Consider the following 7,073-nt stretch of genomic DNA (forward strand, 5'->3'; position numbering starts at 1 on the left):
TAGATTCATTCATTTCTATGCATGCAGCTAATGTGAATGATACCATGACGACGGCTTTGGACTGCAGTTGATACAAATGGCTTTGCACGCAAGTCTCCAGCGGTGAACTGTTCATAACTTTAACATTTAGAATTAAAAATTAGAAAGAACTTCTAGAAGTGCATATATATATATATATATATATATATATATATATATATATATATATATATATATATAAAAATTTATTATCACACCCGCCGGTGTTTGCTCAGATGAACATAGCTTCCCGATTTGAGTCTTGAGGTTTCTTCCTCCTATGATCTCCTATAATCTCTTCTTGCATGCTCATTAGGGATAAATTGATTGATATATTTATGAATGTAAAGCTATTAAGCTGCTTTGTGGCAATTCCTATGGTTAAAAGTGTTATACAAAAAAAAAAAAAAAAAACTAAATTGAATTGAATGTGGTATACTGTAATGTTACCCTATACAAGTGTACACATAGAGTTCATCCTACAACATCTCTAATCTCAGTGGAGGGTTTCTTCTGCTTTTAGAGGAATAAATATAATGTGTACAGCTGCTGTGTTTTTTCATGGTCCCTGCAATATACAGTAGCTATTATTATAAGAACTGATAAAAAGAGCAGATTCACACAATTCTGTGTCAGAGAATTCCCAGAGTCTGTGTTTATCATACTATATATGTGCTGCTTCAACTTTTTTTGGCTTCAAGCTGAAGAGCATCTGGGATCTGGACAAACTAATGCAGGTTGCTAATCATTATGATGTTCTTTATTGCTGTGTGCTCTCCGGTCCTTGCTTCTAAGAACCATTTGAGCACAAAGACAGCTGCTCTATGAAACCCTCAAGGCCACGAAAGTGCGATCTCGGATAAATACATGGCATGATATGAAGTGAAGTCTTCGGAAATTTCTGGCATGTGTATAAATAATTCCTTGACTTGCTAAGTAACTCAGATGTCTAGCATGTTTCCTTTATCTGTGAAGTTAAAAGCTGAATGTAAAGGACATGTCAATGTGTCGTTATATCAGAATGAAAAAAAAAGTTATAATAAATTAATAATCCAATAAACAAACATTCACTTTATTTATTTATTTATTTATTTATTTGTTTGTTTGTTTGTTTGATAATTATAAAAATAGTTACAATACTTTTTAATATTTCTATAGAGTTTGTGCAAACAAACAAACAAATATAATTTACTTTCATATTTATTTATTTACATTGTTTGTTTGTTTGTTTGTTTGTTGTACAAACACCATAAATTTAATTACAAATATTTTTGGAAAATGATGTAATAATGATTATAACTAGTTTTCACTGAAATGTTTAAACTGTTTATTCTAGGTGTTCAGATGTATTGCAATCTAAAGGCAATAATTTGTTCTTGTTGTTTTTTTTTTTATTCAGATAATAAAGTGAGAATCATTTTGAAGAGCCAGATGTTCAAACATGAACACAAGGCTTGTTACCTCAGGAGAAAAGTCTACAGTGCACAATACATCACAACTTGTACATTATTGTAAAGAACTGATTCTCAACTGACTCACCTGGTTAAATAAAGAAATAACAACTAAGGGGTTGTGAGATTAAAACCGATTAAGGTTGTATTATAATATTTAAAAATATAAAACAAAAGTTGATTTCTAATCCTAATGTTTTGCTCAGAACAAAAATAATTTCCTCTAATTGTTTGAGTAGAACATTTCTCATTATTGTGTTTTAATGTTTATATTATGGATGTTGGCATGATATTTGGACAGCACTGTACTTATAACTCTCAGTTTAACATTATCTTTTATATATATTTATGTATTTATCATAGCTATTTACATTTGTATATTGGTCATAATTCATAGAAGAACACGTAGAAGTTTTTTTTATGTTATGTATGTTTTGTTTATTAATATTTCAATACGTTATATAATGTATATTTCAGGGGTTACATTTCTCTGTTTCTCAAACAAATCCCTATGATCTACATCTGACTATAAAATGTAGTCAAATGCTTTCAAATTCAAGATTTTATCCCATGAACTTCTTCAAAGTTCTAGAACAAATATGAATAAAAAAGATTTCCACAAAATATGAGTCAGTATGTATCAGTTATATCAAAAATATGTATCAGTAACTGAAGATGCTTCTCGGGTTTAGGTGATCTTGGTTGAATGAGATGGAGTGATTAATTCAATTCAATTCAAGTTTATTTGTATAGCGCTTTTTACAATAGACATTGTCTCAAAGCAGCTTTACAGAACATAAACATAAAGCAGAAGGTAAACATAATTAATGATAAAGGAAATAATGAATAATAAAAGAAATAAGAATTAACAGAATAAAAATTCTAGATTATTATTAGATGTATATAGTTCACAGTGTGTATGTATTTATTCCCCTATGAGCAAGTCTGAGATGACTCAGGCAGCAGTGGCAAGGAAAAACTCCCTTAAATTGGTAAAGGAAGAAACCTTGAGAGGAACCGGACTCAAGGGGGAACCCATCCTCATATGGGTGACACTGGGGGTGTGATTGTAATATACAGTCAGTTAAATGTTGTATTGGTGTGAGGTTTAAGGACTTCTGATCTTCTGAGTACCACAGAGTCTAACTGGAGATGTCTCAGGATTCTTAGAGTCGGCCTCGGCTCAGTGGATGTCCAAAGGCTTCGTCCCACAGAGGACGATGGGAGCTGGTACAGTGTCTGGATGCCTCGGGATGGGTACAAAGAGAAAAGCAGTGGAAAGGGATTAACATATCTGCCGTTCATAAAAATGTGCTGGTCTGATGTACTGGTGCATGATATTATGGGATGTATTATGTGTACGCCTGACTGAAGAGATGAGTTTTTAATCTACATTTAAACTGGGAAAGTGTGTCTGAGCCCCGAACACTATCAGGAAGACTATTCCAAAGTTTGGGAGCTAAATAAGAAAATGCTCTACCACCTTTAGTAGACTTAGATATTCTGGGAACTACCAAAAGCCCTGAGTTTTGTGATCTCAGAGAGCGTGAAGGATTGTAACGTGTTAGCAGACTAGTTAGATACATGGGAGCTAAACCATTAAGAGCCTTGTACGTAAGTAGCAGCAGTTTGTAGTCAATTCTATACCTAACAGGTAGCCAGTGTAGAGATGATAAAATTGGGGTTATATGGTCATACTTTCTTGTCCTAGTGAGAACTCTGGCAGCTGCATTTTGGACTAACTGTAACCTATTTATTAAAGATGCAGGACAACCACCTAGTAATGCATTACAATAGTCCAGTCTAGAGGTCATGAACGCATGAACTAGCTTCTCAGCATCAGATACAGACAGGATGTTTCTCAGCTTGGCAATATTTCTAAGGTGGAAGAAGGCTGTTTTGGTAGTATGGGCGATATGATTTTTAAAAGACAAGTTACTGTCTAGTATAACACCGAGGTCTTTCACTGTCGAGCTACTTGTAATAGTACATCCCTCTAAATGGGAGTTAAGGTGTGAGAGTTTATGTGCACTGGTTTTTGGACCTATGAGTAGTATTTCAGTCTTATCGGAGTTTAACAATAGAAAGTTGCAGCTCATCCAGTCTTTTATCTCTCTAAGGCACCGAGTTAATTTGGACACTGTGGCTATTTCATCTGGTTTTGATGAGATATATAACTGTGTGTCATCAGCATAACAATGGAAACTAATCCCATGTCTTCTAATAATGTTCCCTAATGGAAGCATGTATATAGAGAAAAGCAGAGGTCCTAGAACTGATCCTTGAGGGACCCCATAATTAACTGGTAGTAAACTGGAGGATTCACCATTTAATTCTACAAAATGGTATCGGTCAGACAGATAGGATCTAAACCAGCTTAAAGCCTGACCATGAATACCTGTGTAATATTGTAAGCGATCTAGAAGAATGTTGTGATCTATAGTGTCGAATGCAGCACTAAGGTCAAGTAGAACTAATAGTGACATACAGTCTTGGTCCGAAGCTAAGAACAAGTCGTTTGTAACTTTAACAAGTGCAGTTTCTGTGCTATGATGGGGCCTGAAACCTGACTGAAACTCTTCAAGGATGTTGCTCTCCTGTAAGAAGGAGCTCAGTTGAACAGACACAACCTTTTCAAGTATTTTAGACATAAACGGGAGGTGTGAGATAGGTCTGTAATTTGATAGTTCATTAGGGTCTAAGTTAGGTTTTTTGATGAGTGGCCTAATAACTGCCAACTTAAAAGACTTCGGGACGTAACCTAAAGATAACGAGGAGTTAATGATATTAAGAAGAGGCTCACCAGCTTTATGTAACACTTCTTTCAGTAATTTAGTTGGGATGGGGTCTAGTGAACATGTTGTTGATTTAGCTGTAGTAATAAGTTTATCTAACTCTTCCTGTCCTGTACTTGTAAAGCTGTGTAAAGCCTTAGGTGAGATTGTGTCACTGGTTGCTCTCATATGTTGGGCGTCACCTATTTTATTCCTGATACTTTCGATTTTATCAGTGAAGAATCTCATAAAGTCCTCACTACTGAAATGTGATGGAATAGTGTGTTCAGATTTCTGATTTTTTGTTAAACTAGCCACTGTGCTAAATAAAAACCTGGGATTGTTCTGGTTATTTTCTATGAGTTTGCTCAGGTGCTCAGCCCTAGCAGCTTTTAGAGCCTGTCTATAGCTGGACATACTGTCCTTATACGCAATTCTAAACACCTCTAATTTAGTTTTTCTCCATTTCCGTTCGAGGTTACGGGTTTCTCTCTTGAGGGTGTGAGTGTGACTATTATACCATGGTGCAAGTGTTTTATCTCTAACCTTCTGTAATCTGACTGGGGCAACAGTGTCTAATGTGCTAGTGAATATAGCGTCTATGCTGTTAGTCATTGCATCTAGGTCGTTTGAGTTTGAGGGTACATTAAGAAGTCCAGACAGATCAGGCAGGTTATTTGTGAATCTGTCTTTGGTGGTCGAAATAATGGTTCTACCGAGTCGATAACGTGGTGAGACACAGTTAGTCTGTTCTATAGGTAGTGTGTACATTATAAGGTAATGGTCTGTGATGTCATCACTTTGGGGTATGATATCTATATCAGTGACTTCTATTCTGTGTGATATTATTAAATCTAGTGTGTGGTTACGTCGGTGAGTTGCACCAGTGATGTTTTGTTTGAGCCCAAGTGAGTTTAGTAAGTCCATAAATGTGAGTCCTAAAGCGTCGTTTGTGTCGTCAACATGAATGTTAAAGTCTCCTACAATTAATGCTTTGTCAAAGTTAACTAATAGGTCTGAGAGAAAATCTGTGAATTCTCTAAGAAAAACTGTGTAGGGCCCTGGGGGTCTGTACACGGTCGCTAGAGCAAGAGACATCAGGGATTTCTTCGTGTGCACGTGCGATAGTGTAACATTAAGGACGAGCACTTCAAAAGAACTAAATCTAGGCTGTGTTCTCTGGGTAACAGTGAGGTAATCACTAAGGATAGTGGCGACACCACCTCCACGACCAGTCAGACGAGGTTCGTGCTTATAGATATATCCTGATGGTGTAGACTCGTTTAGACTGATGTATTCATTTGGTTTAATCCACGTTTCGGTGAGGCAGAGTGCAGTAAGGCTATTATCTAAGATCATTTCATTTACAATAAGTGCTTTGGGTGCAAGAGATCTAATGTTCAGAAGTCCAAACTTTAAGAACTGTTTTTGTTTGTTTCTTTGGCATTTTTCTGGTCTAATTACAGTAAGATTATTTCGAGGACTTCTCGTGTATTTACTTTTGGATCTCACTGCTCGGGGAACAGACACAGTTTCTATAGGGTGAGCTATGTGTGCATTTTCTGTGTCAATGTGCTGAGGTGAAGGATGGCTATTAAGATTTAAATTTAAAGAGTAGTTTACCAGTCAGAAGGTGTTCAGCGCCCTGGAGATGTGGTCCGAGAGGATCTCCGCTCCAACTCTGCTGGGGTGCAGGCCGTCAGCACGGAATAGCCTAGGACGCTCCCAGAAAACATTCCAATTATCGATAAAGAGTAGTTTCTGAGCCTGACACCATGACTGTAACCATTCATTTAAAGCGAAAAGTCTACTGAACCTTTCAATTCCTCACTGGTAAGTTGGAAGTGGTCCAGACACGATGATCCTCGTCGTGGGTGATGTGCTGCGAACCGTCTCCACCAGGGTGTTGAAGTCCCTCTTCAGGATCTCTGACTGCCTCAGGCTGGTGTCATTCGAGCCGACATGAAGAACCACAGCTTTGGTGTTTCTGCTCACGACTCTAGGTACCTGTGCAGAGACATCAAGAACACGAGCACCAGGTAAGCAGTTAACAGTGAGCACCTGCTTGCTGTTAATCATAACAGCAAGCAGGTTATGGAGTATCCTTCACTCTGCTCCATCCCCCAGAGGATGTGGTTTGACTCCGGTGTTGATGTTGTTGATGCCGATAGAATTCACGACTGTTTGCTATTGTAGTCCATGTCTGCCAAGCACTGTGTGCTTCTGAATGATTCATAGCAATCTGGGACTTGTAATGATGTGTCAAAACCTGGTGTTGTTAACAATAGTCTTAAAGCACAGATGAAATCATAGACTCACAGAACAGTGAGAATTCAAAATAACATCCAATAGCAGACAACTAAGTACAAAACTCAGGACAAAATGATATATGAAAATAAAACCCAACTAATGAGAGCATTAATAATAATAGAGATATGAATTCAGCTACTACTGCCAATGTCAATACACACATTTTAATCTTTTAAAAAGATTATATGGATTATGTGGAGCAACCTTCACACAAGGCCACTGTGTATGTGATGCTTCTATAGAAACAAGAACATATTACACCAAACCGTGCTGTTGTGCAAGAATACTGTGCATTTTGACCAATCAGATTTTGAGAATTCAACAGCACTGTGGTATAATCATAAGTGTTAATGAGTCGCAACCCTCACACTTTGTCATCTGCCCTTGTTAAACTCACTGCTGAATTTTATTGTGGTAATGTTTCCTTTCTGACAAGCATCAGCTTGTGCTGTGGATTTTAATGCACTGACTAGAGACGGACCATAAAATCAAAACAAATAAAAGATGTCCTGTTCCCCTT

This window comes from Tachysurus fulvidraco, chromosome 4 (assembly GCF_022655615.1).
Source record: "Tachysurus fulvidraco isolate hzauxx_2018 chromosome 4, HZAU_PFXX_2.0, whole genome shotgun sequence".
NCBI lineage: Eukaryota > Metazoa > Chordata > Actinopteri > Siluriformes > Bagridae > Tachysurus > Tachysurus fulvidraco.